The following is an 18,179-nucleotide window of genomic DNA, read 5'->3' as shown; positions in this document are numbered from 1 at the left end:
AAATAGTGGATGCGCATAGAATACAAAGAATTAGTGCAGAGGGTGAAACATAGACACATATTTCTGTCACATCTGAATATAATGCGTATTGAAATTTAGTAGTACTAATTTTATGCGTAGCAATTTTAGAGGTGTATTTAAAGTTTGTCGCTTAGCAGTCCACACAAAGTTTAAGCGTAAACGTATATAGATGAGAAAAAAAAACAGCTATTATGAATAAACAATCACCCCTATCATGCATTTCGATTACGTTCCCGCTCTACGCTCGGCCGGAGTCGAAAGTAGGTATTATGCGTTGCAATTGGATTGAAAGAAGAAGAGGAAGAGCTATAACTCTTTCGAAATCAGCTGTTTGCCTTGAAATATGTGAAACTGGAACATAACAAAGCAAAAATACACAAGGTATGGGGATTGAGCAAGCTGAGGTGCTACATGGAACGACGATATCGTGAAGGTGAAAGGAACACATGGCTGTTAGGCATTTAGTTATACATATATGTACGTTTCTTAGACAATTTAAAATAGTTATTTGCTTTTTTTCAAGGCGATGCTGGATATCCATTACAACCCTGGCTAATGACTCCGTATCGTTCCGTAAGTCAAGGCAGCCGACAAAGTAATTATAACATGAAGCACTCCAAAACTCGAAATATTATAGAGCGGACGATCGGAGTTTTAAAGAACCGCTTTCGATGTTTGTTGGGAGCTCGAGAGCTGCATTACTCGCCTCAAAAAGCGAGTGAAATTATAAATGTAGCTTGTGCACTACACAATATTTGCATTTTCTACAAAGTAGAAGATTTGAATCCGATAGAATTTGATAATGAAAGCCGTCAAGAGGAAGAGGAACAAACCAATGACCCTGAATTTACTTCAACAGCAAATCGTATTCGTGACAACATAATTTCTTCTTTTCAAAGTGTATACAATTTTATTTCAATATTTCCTGTTTTTCTTTAAATTCAAAATTTATCTATGTTAATTTAAGAATTAAATTCAGTGCATATGACATTTTGTTACATAAAAAATGGCATTCAGTTCATTTCTCAAGTTAAAAAAAAAAAAACTCAGGTATACAATTATTCCGAGTCTTCTAATTCATTAAAGATAAAACAAAAAAAAAAAAAAAACAAAAATCAGGTATACAATTATTCCGAGTCCTCTCTATAGTTGGGATCTAGTTTTAGCATTCGAATTTTTATTTCCACCTTTTCTTTTAACAGGTTTTCCTTTATCTTTTTGTGTCGTTGCTGCTCTTGAAGCTGCTTTGTTGCAGTGCCTGCCATAACTTCTAGAGAGCGGTTCATTCGCCGGAAATATGTCACAGTTTCCTTAATTTTGCCATCGACAGCTTCATAATGATTTTTTGTTTCGGCATAAAATTCTTTCTGGAGATCTTGTAGCTCCCTTAATAACGATGCAGCGCTCTCCTTTTCTGTTCTTCTTTCTCTGTTATGGCTGCTAGCTCTGCTGGTTGAAGGCACATCGTCTGAGTGTGTCGAAATGTCCATTTCGGAGGTTCGTTCTGCGTCTTGTGTACTATCGCCATAATCGTAGGCATTCCTTATTCCACTTGTACACCTTTCCAACCCCGTTAAACGTGCAATTTTCTCCTCAAGTGGACTTATACGTTGTATCATTTCCTTCTTATTGCTAGTTAGCTTGCGTTTGATATAGCACTTCCAGTCAATCCAAACCTGTAACAAAACGTTAGATTTTACAAATTCGTTTTCAATTCAATTAATACCTTACCTTTCTCCATGCATTAGAGTCTTGATGGTGGACCAAGTGCATTTAAATTAGATGCTACCTCTTCCCAAAAAGCCTGCACATCTTCCTTCGGACGCTGGTGGAAACCGTTGGCTATATCTGGCTTACTCCCATCATATCTGCCAATTTTCCATATTGCTCTGGTGTTGTTGTTTTTGACCTGAAAACATATCAAAAAACATCATTCGAACGCAAAAACTGGAAATATCGTGAGTTTTACAACTTTTAAATACAAGTTTTACTTACATTTTAAGAAAATTAAAAAAAAAATACGCAAATTAATAAAATTTGTACAGCTAAATAAAAAAATAAAAAGTTCTCCGCCAACAAAATTGCAACTTAGAAAAACGGAGCTACGATCGAAGTGCATGATAGGCAGAATTGTAAATTTTGAAGTTGAACTGAACGGAAACGGAACGAATGATACCATAGTTGCCAAACGGAGAAAATTTCAATCCAAGTCGAAATGCGTGATAGGGGTGAATAAATACTTAACATAAAGAGAAATGTGAGGCACGAGAAAGCAGAGTAGGAGTAAGAAAGTATAAAGAGAGCCTTTAAGCAGACAAGATATTTATACCTAAAACATAGGTCGGCAAAGGTACGCTATCTGGGTATTACGCTCTTCACACGTATTCTTATGCTCTTCATTTCAGTTGCTGTTGAGAGCGAAAAATCAATTGCGCCACAGTGGTGTTAGAACAGAATTTTCATGCCAGTCATGTTGCAGACAGCAAAGGGATGACACGTATCGTCGCTTTGTTCATATTTTTTATGCAATAGCAATAAATTATAGAAATGTGGAAACCGCGTCAAACAGTCTGTCAAGCAGAGTTAGTTAAGCAATGTTAGGCAAGGAAACATTTTTTAGGCGATGTTTTAATAAAAAAAATTGTTGTGAAACTGTGAGCAGATTTTTTCTAACATGAAATATTTTCCTCGGCACCCAAAAACAAATATAATTCTTAATTGTATTTTAATTGATATTATATCCCCGGTTCCAAATAGAAGCGTGACATAAGAGACATTGTATTTTCCTAAAGGGATCTGAAATCATGAAAAAATGTTTTATCAGTCATTTTTCGGTCGCGCATAAATATTATAATAGTCATCAGATTCCCTTACAAATACGTCGCCTCTCAAAGTGAACGTCGATTTAAACTTGCATGCCCTCCTCAGTCGTATTGCCTTTTGCAGAATTTTTCTTTTCATCAGAGACAAACTCAAAAATTCTAAATTCTCCATCAAGGCCAATAACGGACAGAGATAATGCTGCTTTGGTTTGCTTGCGATTTTCACGGAAAGCGCGCAGCGCTTTGTTTCTATCATACGGGCTATTGAATTTGATAATTACTACACTGTGTTCTCTTCGTGGGACTCTAAATATGTCTCGAATTTGAGACGGTTGAAAGCTAATGGAGAGACAAATCTGATTAAATACACATTTCAGATTTCCCCCCTCCATGTACGGTAATCCAAAAATTATTGCATCTGCAACAAACTCCGGTGTTGTTTTCACTGCTTGCATTTCTTCTATTTGAAACTGCAGTTTCTCCATGTTGCTCTTTAGTTCAGTCACATCGGCTTCCAGCACGATAATACGCTGCTCCGACTCAGTAGCTTTATTTGACAAAACCGAAACTTCTTCTATTCTTTTTGCCAACTTATTCTCCAGCGACTAAATTGTTTGCGATAAAGAATCAAATAGCGACTGGAGCTTATTGGACTGCTCTTGTATTTTCTCCTCCACCTCACGCAAAGTAGCAACAACTGATGTTAACACAGCATCCAACTTCGGGGTTTTCGGCTGCGGAGAGCCTCTGCTCGAGCGACGCTTGGAGGGGCGGAGGGAATTGATTGAGGCCTCACAAATTGATTTATATTTTCTTATCCACAAACAGTAGAAATCACAGAATATCGCTTTTTATTATTTGCAATTGCAATTTACTTTAATTGGAAATTGTAGTACAACAGTTAATGTTAAAGTTGGAATTGCAATAAATTTCACACTTTGTTTACGTATACATCTGGGTGATAATATTTATAGATGCAAGTTTTGTCCATTGGCGTTTCCTTTAGCTTCGGAGCTACGATTACACCTAACGTCTCATAAAAATGAAGATCCGGAGACTCGTGAACGAAATACGTCAGCTTGAAAGGAAGAAGAGGCTTAAGCTAAAGCAGCAACCATTGGAGAAAAAATGCGCACCAGCAGCACAGCTTCTCTTTTATAATTCATCGCAAAGCTTTGCAATCAATAATTTCAGCACTTTTAATTTAATAACTTTCTTCTTTCGCCTGTCTAGTATTGCATTATATTCACTATTTTAAAATTTCACAAACAAAAGCCGTTTTAAAACTTTACAAAAGCTCTAAACATAAAATTTAAATTTCAGTTTTACATGCACTTCCTTCAACTTGTCGTTTTTTCCAAGTCAAAGAAGAGGTAAAAAGAAGATTATGTATAATAACGAACATACCTTAATTCAGTTCCGCGTTTCGTACCTGCTTCTCTAGTGTATAATTTTCTTCACTAACAAAATAATCAAATTTAATTTGACCCTTCTTTTTATTAACATTTTGCAAGTGGTTTGCTTGTAGTTCGTCTCGTTTTAATTTAGATATATTATTTGCCATAGATTTGTGGCAAGCAATGCTGTAAGCACTTCCACTTTGTTCTCTCAGCCATGTGAATTGGATGCGCCATTATTTACGAAATTTACGTTTAGTTGAAGAACTTGACTCGTTAGCTGTGTCGCTAAATATAGATTCGGGAATTTGTTACAAGGAACAAAAAAAGTTTAACATATTGGTTTTATTCGGACAGCTTGTCCGCTTTATTCAAAGTTAGTCATAAACTTAAACTTATTGTTACAAATTATTCTCTTCTTATACTAATTAATTATATGCTAAGTTCTTTTTGAGTTTACTACTCAAATGTATGTATAAAGTACAATTTATTTATATTTCAAATAAAGACTTATATTTTAAAGCACGAAATATTAAAGACGTGTTTTCACCAGCTAGCGCGTAACTATAATTGAATTATATTTCCATTTTTTCGCAATCCCGTTATGACATTCCAATGGGAATGTCCGCATTGCCAGCCCTCTACCGATATGTCACTCTTTTTCAATTGCGTTGCCATATCGGTAGTGGTGCCATTACACCACCCATCTAGGGAAAAGATTTTTGTAGAGTTTCTCACATTTTAAAAATTTTTTGTAGGGTTTTTTAAATTTTTTTTGTATGGTTTTTTTATTTATAAATTTTTTTTTGTAATTTTGAATTTTTTATAATTTTTAAAGAGCTTTAAATTTTTAGATTTTTTTGTAATTTTTGCATTTACTGAAATGGCATTTGTTTGCCGTAGCTATTTGCAAATATATGCCACATTTTTACTTTCGCACTTTTGATGCGTGTGACCACCATTTTGCGGCACGGCCCACGGTCGCCATATAAAATGTTGGGCGGCATGCCCATAATTTCAGTACTCACGTTTGGGCTTTCGCACCCACGCACCATATAACACAATCCCTGATCTACCTCAACATTGCTTATTACACATATGTGATATGACGTACTTTTGGTTGCCACATGTATAAATGCAGCAACTTTATGCACATATATATGTATAAAAAGGAGATCAAAAAAATTTAAAGAGAACTTAGCTGTTTCGATCTATGTAGGGAGGTATGTACCTGATGAAAAATTCCGATACAATAAAAAGTTATCAATATAATGTAATATATAAAAAAAATTTGAAAGGCTTCATTACCGATCTTTGAATATGAGGACTACTGGTCATATATAAGAAACGTACTGTGGATAGTATTCAAAGTTAAAAAAAAATAGATTTACATTCGGGCCTGTTCTGGATTTCGAATCCGACCAATTTATTCGGATCGAAATGGATTGGTGTTCTGAATATCGATTCCGACCAGACTTGGTCGATTTGAAAAGTTTTGCCTCCCAGCAGTCGGAATCGAAAGTAATTAGCCTATTAAGCACAGATAATTACATTATTTTTTCCACAAATAAGTTTTATTAAATTATTCATTTTATTTGGAAGATTTATAACAACTTTTTGTTGGACTATTTGTTTATTTAGTATAACAAATCTTAATTTGAAAATTCCTATCAAAAATTTTCCAAGCTAAATAAAGCGATTCTGGTCGAAAGAAACCGATGTGTTCTCAATTTCGATCGATCGATTTTTATGCACAATTGCACGTATTCTTGCCTCTGAATTTCCAAAAATTATTGGTGCTGACATTTTGTGAAAACTTTTGCACAATTTTAATTTAACTAAAACCAAAATAAATTAAAACAGCTGTTTCACTTGATTATCGACTCGAAATGAAAACGATTCGAAATCGACTTCGAATCGATTTGTTTCAATCGGAATTGAGAACACCAAAAAGAAGTTGACTCGGAATCAGCCTCGTTTTACTTTTCAAAACGAGTCGGAATTCAGAACAGGCCTGATTACCTCGTTAATAAAGCGAATGAAATTCTGAGAATATCTATTCACCGTATTAAACCATACAAATTGTGGGACTGAAACTCAAAATTGCCTTTTTAGAATCACGTATATATAAAAAAATGAAAGGTTACTGTATAATTTGGAACTTACCCTTTCTCACAATAAAGAATAAAAATGCCAACGTTTATAGTTCTCTCTTGTAGGGTCACTAAATACTCTTCACTCCATCGCTTCCAGAAATGCTCCAACATCATTTGTCTATCTCTCCACAGCCTAACACCATACGTACCAGGCTGTTTCTCTATCGCATAAGGTGGAGGCAAAATGATTGGCTCTCCGACAAGAAAATGACCTGGAGTCAATGCTTGAAAGTCTGTTGGGTCATCACTGAGTGGATGGAGCGGTCGAGAATTTAGTATGCCTCCTATCTCTGTCAACAATGTGATAAACTGCTCATATACCATAGTTTTCATCCCTATCACTCTGACCAGATGATGCTTCATGGACTTAACCGCAGCTTCATATATACCTCCTTGATGAGGTGCTGCTGGCACCATGAAACGCCATTCAGTCCCTCTCACATTCAAATGGTCGAACACCTCTTTTGTTCGCCATGATTCTATCGCCTTTCTCAATTCTTTCGCAGCTCCGACAAATGTTGTGCCATTGTCACTATACATCCTTTCACATCTACCTCGCCTGCAGACAAATCGGTCATAGCAGGCTAAAAAGGCTACTGAAGTCAGCCCCCGACTGCTTCAATGTGTACTGCTCTCGTTTTGAGACAAACAAAAATAGCTACCCAGTGCTTCCTCTTCTCAATCATGCCTTCTCTATCTATCACTCTTATCTAAAAGGGACCTGCATAGTCAACCCCTGTGTGCAGAAATGGTTTTCCTACTTGTACTCTATCTCCTGGCAAGTCAGACATGAGCTGCTGCTCAAATGGATGATTATACCGCACGCATACTATGCATTTATGCAAGTAATTTCTTATCTCACTACGTAACTTCGGAATCAAATACTTCTGCCTGATGTGCTGCATCATGATCTGTGTGGCGCAATGCTTTGTCTTCCTATGAGCATAGTCTATCATAAGCCACGCTAACCTGGAACCATTTGGAATGACTGCAGGGTGCTTCATCTCATACTCTATTCCTGCTGCTGATATCCTGCCACCAACCCGAATAAGCCCATTCTTATCCATTATTGGTTTCAATGCTTCTAGTTTACTTTTCTCAGGCTACTCTTTGCCACACTGCAGTGCAGCGTAATCTTTTGCATAGATCTCCTGTTGGGCCTTTCTCAGCATATGCTCTAAAGCAGAAACTTTTTCCTCATCTGTGGGTGTATATATGTCTATCTTTCTCCTCTTTGATCTTCTCTTTCTTTCCCTGCCTTTCACTTTCTCTACGAATCTAAAGACGTAGCTGAGAATATTTATTACTTTCTCTAATTTACTTACATAAGTAATGGAATCTTCTTTCCAGATTTACCATCAACTATTGAAAGGCCGGGCTTAAAAGCCTTTGCCACGTGCACTTTCATTTCTATCTCAATTTCTTTTGGCACATCTTTCCCTATCTCTGCCATCGGTCATTGTTCCATCGACATACACAACCACTTGGGGCCATGCATCCACAAACTGTTCTCCACCAGATCTCCCGGTTTTAACCCTCGACTCAACAAGTCGGCTGGATTTTCTTTTGTGTTCACATACTTCCAACAATTAATGTTAGTGTTTGTTTGCACAGACGCAACCCGATTACCCACAAATGGCTTTAGATTGCATGGAAGCTTACGTATCCAGTGCAATGTGACCAATGAATCCGTCCATAAAGTGTACCTTACTGACTGCCATTCCATTGAACCTTTCACTTCTGTTAAGAGTCTACCTAGCAGCTCTGCTGCTGCTAGTTCTAATCTTGGAATAGTAACTTTTCGTAATGGAGCAACCCGCGCTCTAGAAACCACGAGCTTGCTCGTTACCTTCCCCTCTGGGTTTTCTGATCGTACATAAATGACAGCGCCATATGCTGTCGAGGACGCATCAGAAAAACCATGAATCTCTATCTTACTGTCCCTGGCTGTGCCCAACCACCTATCTATCTGGAAGTACTCCAGCAAAACTATCTCTTGCCAATATTCTCTAAATTTCTCTTCTAAATGGTCAGTGACCTTCTCATCCCAACCAAGGCTTTATCTCCATAAGTCTTGTATGATTATTTTCCCCACAATGGTAACTGGGGAAATGTATCCATTCGGATCATATAACTGAGCTACACAACTCAATATCGATCTCTTCGTAACTTTCCCTTCTCTCTCAGGTGTCTTAACAACAAATGTGAATGTATATCTCTCTGTATTAACCATCTAAGTCCAAGAACTGATGCCTTTTCGCTTTCCATAAGCATCATTGATTCATTCGCGTCAGAACTCATTGCTTCTCTTAACTTCCACTTTCGTAATTCGAATCCTCCGCCTTTCTATTTCTTTCGCTAATTTGACAGCCTCTTTCCCCTCATCTTCCCCTGTCACAAGATCGTCCACATAAAAATCATTTTCTATCACTCTTGCTGCCTTTGGAAGAGAATCCCTGGCCTCTCTAGCACACTGAATAACTGCCCTTACCGCGTTAGCCAGTATTTCCCTTATCTCTTGGGCTTTCGCGCCAAAATATCCTTTGCAGATTCCACTGCTCTCTTGCTACTTTCACCTGCCGAAACATATCTTGATGTCGGCACTAATTGCTACTCCATGTCTTCTAAATCTCATTACAATCTCCGACAAATCTCTCTGTAGCTTTTCACCAAGCATTTGGATATCATTAAGTGATATTCCCCTCTCTCTTTTACAGCTTGCGTCGAATACAACGCGAAATTTCTTGGTCACACAATGGTGTGGTATGTAGTACACCATTTCATCTGGCTTAGCTGTCTCCGTAACCTTTCGCATGTGTCCGAGACTTTCATACTCTCTCATAAATTCAATATACCTCTCTCTTAATTCACTTTCTTTCTCTAACTTTCTCTCTAGGTACATACATCGCCGCAATGCTATGTTCCTGGAACTACCCAGCTCTGTTTCTCTAATTAGAATTGTGTAATGATTGGGAAATGAAAATAAATTAAATTCGGTTGTAGTGCCCATTTAGCGGCACCAGATAGAATTGAGTTCTTTATTAAAAAGCTGTTTCTTTTATACAAAATTTCTATAAGCTAAAATACCTACTAACACTAATACTTACAAACTAAGTGTATTACATACATATACATTCAGTTCAGTTCCCTGGGAACTGCATTCTAAGCATAAATAAAATTAGCTGTGGGGTCTGCAACGCAAGCATAAGTAAATTATGTTAATAATTTGTATACAGGTAAAGGCTTGTGGCGAGCAAGCTTTGAACAGTAGCATACCAAGGTTCAAGTTATCAGATGATGCACGGTGTACAAAATATATGTTTATACAAATGAATGAATGAGTCAATTGAATCTCAGGCCGTACCAAAGCGAGGCAAAATATATGTATGTAAGAGTCAATGTATTTTAAGACATTCCAAAACGGGTTGAAATATATGTGTGTACAAATGAATGAATAACTTAATGAGTGAATGCTACAATTGTGACCACAAACTGGCCCTCCAAATCTCTTATATGTTTTCAGAAAATTTTGCTCAACTTTCTCTTCTTCCGCTGTACCTCTGTGACAGCCTTCTATCACATCTATCTCCCAGAATCTCTTGACTAGGTGATTCAATTCCTCACAGCCTTGACACTCTATCATTCCAATCACAGCGCCTGTCTCTTCGTTGTATCGTTGTTAGTGTGGACCAAACACTATAATTCCCAGGAGTGTTTCCATAAGGATGGTTGAATCTACTTCTCTAGTCACAACTTTCACTATCACTTTAGCAAGAAACTTGACACCTAACAACATACTTAATGAGCCATTCACCCAATATTCAGGGTCAGCAAATGGGACTTTCTTCCGGTGAAAGGTCTATCCCTATATCTGGCAATTCCATTTGCCAGTTACTTTCTCTTGGTATAACAGAGAACTCTTCTTCATATACATGCATTCGAGGCGAACCATGGTACGACTTTTATGAAAGTTTTTCTTCTCACATCAACTTCATTCCCATGGATACCAATCATTTTGCTCGATGCTGAAAGCACTATCAGCTGACATGATCGAACTATGTCATGCTGAACAAGATTAGGTTGTGCACCTGTATCTAACAAAGCACAAAATGGACCATACCTAATAGCTTTCACTTCTATTCTTACCTTTGCTGTCGATAGAAGAGCAATGCTGGGATCCTCCCTCGAATTAAAACAAGTCGAATATGATAAAAACTGGTTTTCATCTTTATTTGCAATAGGGTTATTTTCTTTTTCAATAGATAATGCCTTAAGCATATTCTCTAATGCTTCATTTCTCTGCTCTAATGAAGTTATTCTATCGCCAACGTTGTTCTCTATCACCCTATTTCTCTTCGGTGCTAGTCAGGCTGGTGCTGACCCGTCATATCTCTTATATTTGACAGTTCGGCCTCCTTGGGTTGTGGTCTTATTACTTTCTCCCTTACTCTCATCCCGCTCCTGTAGCGATAGGACAGGCTTCGCCATCTCTCCCGAGGGACATAATGTGCTGTTGTGGAACGGCTTACCGGGGCAGCGCATACACCCACCTTGGTAACATTGGTTTACCTTATGCCCTCTCTTGAGGCAATTCTCACACAAATTGCGTCGCTGTACGAGATCTTTTCTAGCACGAAGGCTTAATAGCCTAAAGTCTAAACATTCGAACAATTGGTGCTTGTCGCTTTCGTAAGCCTCACATGGGAACGTCTTTCCCGGCTTCCTGGCTCTATCACTTGTGGATGGCTGCATGCCAATCGATCTGTCTCGTTGTCGGCCTGCTTGTCTACCCGTACCTATCTCCCACCCACGGAATCTTCTCTCACTTGGCCCAGCCGATGCAGCTGCCTGCCTGTAAAAATTCCAACATCTCTTGAGTAGTTGGCGTATCATTCTTTCGCTGCAGTTCCCACTGCTTCGCTGTCTCTGGGTCTAATCTCTCATGAAGCATGTGGACTATAAAACGTCCCAGTGCTCTACCGGCAGTCCCTGAGCACGAAGCTACCGTAATGTTCCGTGTGTCACATTTGACATTTTTTGTAGCTCATGCGCCCTGGGATTCCCTTGCAAAATCGGCAATCTTATGAACTGACTGAGGTGCTCTCTACATATTGGGTATTTTTGGTTATAGAACTGGTTTAGCCTTTCCCATGCTTCATAATAATTCCCATCAGTGAGCTGCCACTCTCCAAAGGTCCTTGTCTTTCCCGTAATAGATTTCTTCAAGTACGGGAACTTTTACGCTGGGGCGATCTGCTCATTATTGTGTATCGCTGCCACAAATCTATCACTGAACCCCTGCCACTTCAGGATGTTCCCATCGAATTCCCCCAGGTATTTTTTAAGTCATGTTGGTGATAGGGCACATTTACCTGCACATTAATGGGCTGCTGCTCCCCTGTCCCTATTGAAGCTGCTCTCTCTTGAGGGCAGATCTCTTCAATCTTTCGCTTTAGAGCTGATTTGGTACTGAAAATACACCTCCTCAGCTAGCTCCATCGCGTGCTCTATCTCCATCTCTGCCATATTACTTGCAGCGATGCTGCCTATAACCTCCTCGTGGATGGCATTGAAGCGCACCCACTGCTCTTCTAACCTTCTCAAGCCTCGCATTCACTATAATCAAGTCTGCACGATCGAAACTTGGCCCTCTCACAAATTCCCCGACACGGCGTATTGCTTGTAATGCAGACGTGTGCTTGTTTAAGTCAGCCATTTTCTGTTAAAAGAAAAATGAGAAACTTTGCAAGCCTTTCACAATTAACAATCACTCTGAATGCCTTTATTCTGTTGCGCGCTTTTCTCTTAAATAAACAATATTGCTATATTTCTATCTCTAGATATTATTTATCAAAATCTTCTTTCACACGCGTGCAAGTTCTAATAGTTATCGAATACCATCATGTGTTAATCGATCAATCACTCTATCACTTCTCTAAAACATACATGTTATCGAATCGTGTATCAATGACATTCACAAGTGAACATCACTAATAGTGTCGTCTAGTTAGTACTTATTAAGAAAAACACTGTATTTATAATGCCTTCGTGGCTAACAATATTTATTAATAAGAATAGTTGAAATAAAGTGAGACTGTTATTTGTATAGATTTATAAATTTATGACATTTAAATGCATTAGCGCATTACCACGTTACCGAATTGGTGCTTTCTCTGAGTTCAACTGACTGTTTTCATTCAAATGGCTCAGTCGCATTCAGAGTTGTATTTGACAGGGTTGATATGTCTACGTATGTACGAAAAGTATTGCATGGTCTGGCAATCCAACGGCTGAGTCACATTCTAATCGACATTCCACCCCCTGGTGAATTCTCTGTGGGATTCACAAACTCTAAGGCGGCTAGCTTTGATGACGGACGTTTTATGATACCGTGACTAGTCTTTACGTTGGCGCTTCTGACTTGCCCGTCCTTAGCTGTGATGACGTCTAGTACGCGACCTGCTCGCCACTGACTTCGAGGCAAGCTCGGATCGCAGATGATAACAAGTTGTCCTGGCTTCAACGGTGAGGTTTCCTCTTGCCATTTTTGACGCGTTAACAACTGCGGCAAATATTCATTAATCCACCGCTTCCAGAAGCGGTCCTTCAAATTCTGTGAGATTTTCCATTGCTTTCTTAAGCAGATCTTCGTTTCGGATTCACACGGCGTCTGGGTTGAATTTACACATCCCAACAAAAAATGATTGGGAGTCAATGGCTCCTCGCTGTTTGGTGATAATGGAATGTCGGTCAAAGGACGGCTGTTGATTATGTTCTCCGCCTCTATTAATACGCTGCGGAAGGTTTCTAGACGTGGAGCTTCTTCTTTAAGTACTCGCTGCAATATTCTTTTAACACACTGAACAAGGCGTTCCCAACAGCCACCAGCTGAGGGATTAGCTGGACAGTTGAAGTTCCATTCTATGCCTACTTTGGACACCTCCTTTTGGATTTGGTCAAAATCAAAAAGCTGGCGGTCATTCTTCAGCTCACGTTGAGCTCCGATGAAGTTAGTGCCATTGTCGCTTCTGAGGCGAACTGGTACACCACGACGATTAACAAAATTTCTTAAACAAAGTATAAATGCATCTGTAGATAAGTCCACAGCAACCTCTAAATGCACCGCTCTGGTCGTCAGACACGTAAACAACGCTACCCATCTCTTTTCCTGACGGCGACCAATAGCGACTAGAAATGGACCACAATAATCCACACCCGTGTAAGAGAAGGGTCGCACATATGGCGTTAGACGGTCAGGTGGCAACTGACCCATCAATGGCACGGCTGGCTTGGCATTGGCACGGATACAGAGTGGACACCTCTTCTTTACTGCAGCTAATAAGGAGTGAGCCCTGGGTATCCAGAATCGCTGCCGCATTTCATTTATCGTAAGTCTACTATTCTGGTGGTGGTTCTTCCGGTGAAAGTGATCCATTACCAGTATGGCGAAGTGATGATTACGTGGAATAATTATTGGACGACGTGCTGAGTCGGGTAGGCAATATGCGGCATCGATGCGCCCATTGGTACGTAAAACCGCATTCGTGTCTAGCATTGGTGTCAACTTAAACAATGAACTGGACTTCGGTAGACACTTCTTAGCTTGAAGTAAGTCGATCTCGGGTTTATAGAATTCGTACTGAACTTGTCGACATAAAGCAATTTCGGCGTTCCTCAACTCATCAGACGACAACTCACCTGAAAGTCGTAGCCTAGACCTGATGTTGGTTATAAAACGTAATATCCATGCGACTACTCGTAGGGATTTCCCAAGTGTGGAATATTTGCGAACATCTACGAGAGAAATAACATTAATGACATGCAATGACATTTTCTTACGCTCTTCCTCTTCGAGTAGATCATAGTGCAAGTGTGTAGGTTCGACTGTCCAAAATTCCTCATTTTCATACAGGAAAGCGGGACCTGTTATCCACCTTGAACTAGACGAAATTTGCGTTTTCATTTTTGTGGCTTCATCTGCTATGTTGATTACTGTCGGAAGCCATCGCCATTGATTAGGATCTGTGCTTGACAAGATTTCTGAGATTCGACTGGCTACGAATTGTTTAAAATCTCTTTTTATTGATCGGATCCAAAGCAACACGGTTTTGGAGTCACTCCAGAACGTGACACTATGTATACCTCGGTCTAGGCATTTTTCCACTAACGTCCTGAGTCGGCTGCCCAGGACTGCAGCTTGTAGTTCCAAACGTGGTACTGTTGTCTCTCTTTTCGGTGCGCATCTTGATTTGGCGGCCAAAAATTTTACTTGTATATCGTTAACATGTTTAAGTCGCAGATAGACCACTGCAGCGTAAGCGGCTTCACTGGCATCTACGAATATGTGTAGTTGCAATTCCTCAGCGGTGGAGTATGCGGGCGAATAGCATCTTGGAACTGAAAAATACTTGATCTCTTGGAACGATTTCCACCATGCAACCCATTGTATGTTGAGACTGGATGACAGTTGTTCATCCCAGTCTATTTGTTGTTTCCATGTATCTTGCAAAATTAGCTTGACCCCGACGGTAATGTTGGCCAGAAAACCGAACGGATCGTAAATGGCCATAGCTAATCCTAACAATTCACGTTTCGTTGGCGGCCTACTGCAATCGATAACCTCGCGCGGTATTTTGTGGAATCTGAAATGAAACTCCAAAACATCATCTCTGGAATTCCAATACATACCTAAGACTTTATCAGTTGTGGGCTGACGCTCCATGGCCACTACATCGGAAGTTGTGATGGCTCCCTGGTTTAGTTTACACTGAAGCTTCTTGCAATTTGAGATGAAGTTACGCAAATGGAATCCAGCGGCCGCATTTATTAAGACAGCTTCCTTGACTACCTCTTCGGCTTCTTGTGTATGATCAAAGCTGGCGACGAGATCATCCACATACGTACTTTCTACGATAGCCCTTGCACCTCGGGGCATCCTTTTCTTGAAACTATTGGCGTTGAGATTCTTTATGTATTCGGCACAACAAGGCGAACATGCAGCAACGAATATCATTGACGACATGACATACACTTGGATCGGTTGAGACTGGTCGCCATTTCGCCACAGAAAGCGTTGCGATTGTCTATCCTCAATACGGATCTTTACTTGTGAGAACATTTCTTGTATGTCGCCAGCTACTGCGACTTGACGTTGACGAAATTGGAACATGATGGCCATTAACGGCTGAGCCTGCTCTGGCCCCTTCAATAGTACTGAGTTCAATGACACATTCGATGTGGATGCTGCAGCATCAAATACTATTCGCAGCTTATGTGGCTTGTGAGGATTTACCACCCCAAAATGTGGTAAATACCACGTTAACGGACCTTCAACTCTCAGTTCTTCGATTGTTAGAAGCTGAGCGTATCCCTTTCTTATGTATTTGTTCATCTCAGCAATGTAGCTTTCGGCATATTTATTATCTTTAGCCATTTTGTTTTCCACCTTTATGAGTCAACGCTTGGCCATTTCGTAACTTTGTGGCAAATTAATGTTATCTTTACGCCATAATAAACCTACTTCGTAACGCTTATCAATGTATTTCGTCGTCTCCTGCAGAATTCTTCTTGCTCTTAGATCATCGTTGCTCTGAAGCGGCACAGCTGGACTCTTCACTACTAGGCTGTCCAAACTGAAATATTCTTCAACTAATTTATGCAACTGTTGAGTCGCGAATGGTTTACGAACATGAAGGAATTTAGTACTTGGAAGCTCCATGGGATGTGTTGGCCCATAAGCAACCCAGCCCAACTTAGTATTCACAGCTATTGGCCCATTAGGGTCCGAACTAATTATATCTTTAGCTACGCTTAAGTGACTGTTATCTAAACCGATTAACAAAGTTGGTTTGACGGTTGTGTAATTGGGCATGGGCAAATTACGAAGCTGGCTGTAACAGTTTCGATCAAACGTCTGTGTTGGCAGATCTAACTGTTTAATAGTGTGCACATTTTTTAACTGAAATGAATCGTCTCGTCCCTGTCCTTGTATTTGCAAGTTCACTACCCGTGACTGCTCTGTTATTTGTTTGTTATTGTACCACTGCAAAGTGAGCGGCAGATTACGACCTTTTATACCCAAACTGTTGGCGATATTTTCTTCGAGCAGCGTTATCGATGAACCCTCATCAAACATGGCATATACTACTATACTTTCTTTGGGACCTGTAAGAATTACTGGCAATATTTTGAATAAACACTCACCATGTTGGTTATCGCTGCAATTCAAGAGATGTTTATCATTGTTGTTAACTGAAGTTGTCATTGACTCGACCTGCGTATCAGAAATAATCGGTTGATGCAGGAGAGGATGGTGCATACGCTTGCACTCCTCCAGTCCACACTCACGCCTGGATCGGCATTCACTCAAGCCATGACCTCTTTGAAGGCAACCAAAGCACAAACGGTTGTCCTTTACTAACTTCCATTTGTTATTCAAAATAAGTGCCTTAAATTCTGGACATTCACTTAATTTGTGCGATTGTTTGCATTTTATGCAGTATTGTGACCGCTGTTGTTGCTCATCAAAATCTGACTCATTAGTGTATAACACCCTACGTGAAGAATTTGTCATTGGGCGGCTGGACGATAATTGCATTCCTCGACGGCTATTCGTTGATGATTGTGGCTGAGCTGCACGTAGTGAAAACGTAAACATCGATGGCATGAGGGTTACAACTTTAGCGATATCCCTCAACCAATCGGCGAATGTCTGTAGACTTGGATGTGATGATGCATCGGCTACGCACCGAGACCACTCAAACTGTTTGGAAGCTGGCAGCTTGAGGACTAGTTCCTCCAGAAGCATTGGGTTATACAAATGTTGTTCACACTGAGATGATTTTAAAAAGGCGACAATGTTCTGAACTTGATTGGAGAAATCCAAGATTTGTTCAAGATGACTGTCAGTTATATTCGGAAATTGTTGAATTTTCCTCATTTGTACTCGAATCAATAATTCAGGTCTTCCAAAATTAAATTGCAATTTTTCAATGACCTGTGGCACGTTATTAGGGTAAATTAATAAAGATGATACAAGACGTTTTGCATTACCTTGTAATGCTCTTTGAAGCCTCATTAAATTTTGACGATTTTTGTACCCAAACTCCCTAGTTGTATCATGGTAACAAGCACTGAATAGAGGCCAATCCTCTGAGTTACCATCAAAGTAAGGAAGCGGATACAATTTAGCAACTATATTATCTACATATGAAATCACACCATTGTGTGAGACGTTTGACGATTGTGGCAAATACTGTGGACGTTGTGTGCCCGGCGAAGGTATATTCATATTTACTATACCCGAATTTGTCTCCGGCGGAGATATATTCATATTTACTATACCCGAATTTGTATACGTTGATTGCAAGTGCAACTTGTTCTCCATTAGTAATTTATTTGACTGTTCTGCTGTTTTTTCTGTGGCTGCACGAACGATTCCATTTCCCTGTACTTGCTCTGCTGACGTTGACGCTGCAGCGCTGTTGCTATCACCCATTCTGATTGCGCTACGAATTTGTTCGTTGTCACGGCGAAGTTCATTTACTTTGTCATTTAATAAGTTTATGCTTGCTAACAATGCGCCAATATGTTCCTGAGTAATTACAGAACTCGCTGCACAATCACCGTCTGTTTCCATAGGAGAATTTTCAACTATTGTATTATTTAAGCTTGAATGATTGGACATTTCTTCTTTTTGTGTATTACTTGTGTATGATTCTTTTTTGTTTTTCTTTGTTTTGCTTCTTGTACGCATTTACAATACTTATATACTAAGTGTGAAC

At 39.6% G+C, this 18,179-nt stretch overlaps 1 protein-coding gene across 4 annotated transcripts in view; it reads left to right on the top strand.

Moving 5' to 3' along the window:
• Positions 1 to 18,179, top strand: part of LOC137236457 (rho GTPase-activating protein 39-like) — a 334,523-nt gene that overhangs the window by 81,859 nt on the left and 234,485 nt on the right. For 3 of the 4 annotated variants that reach the window (XM_067759088.1, XM_067759086.1, XM_067759087.1), the window contains exon 14: positions 545 to 4,761. The exons of the other annotated variant lie outside the window; for it this stretch is intronic. The gene's annotated coding sequence lies outside the window, so the exon portion shown is untranslated. Of the gene's footprint in view, positions 1 to 544; positions 4,762 to 18,179 lie in introns of those variants that run through there. 4 annotated transcript variants of the gene reach the window in all.

Source organism: Eurosta solidaginis, chromosome 1, assembly GCF_040869045.1.
Source record: "Eurosta solidaginis isolate ZX-2024a chromosome 1, ASM4086904v1, whole genome shotgun sequence".
Classification (NCBI taxonomy): Eukaryota; Metazoa; Arthropoda; class Insecta; order Diptera; family Tephritidae; genus Eurosta; species Eurosta solidaginis.
Note: the sequence above shows the minus strand (reverse complement) of the source record. Positions and strands in the feature narration are given on the sequence as shown.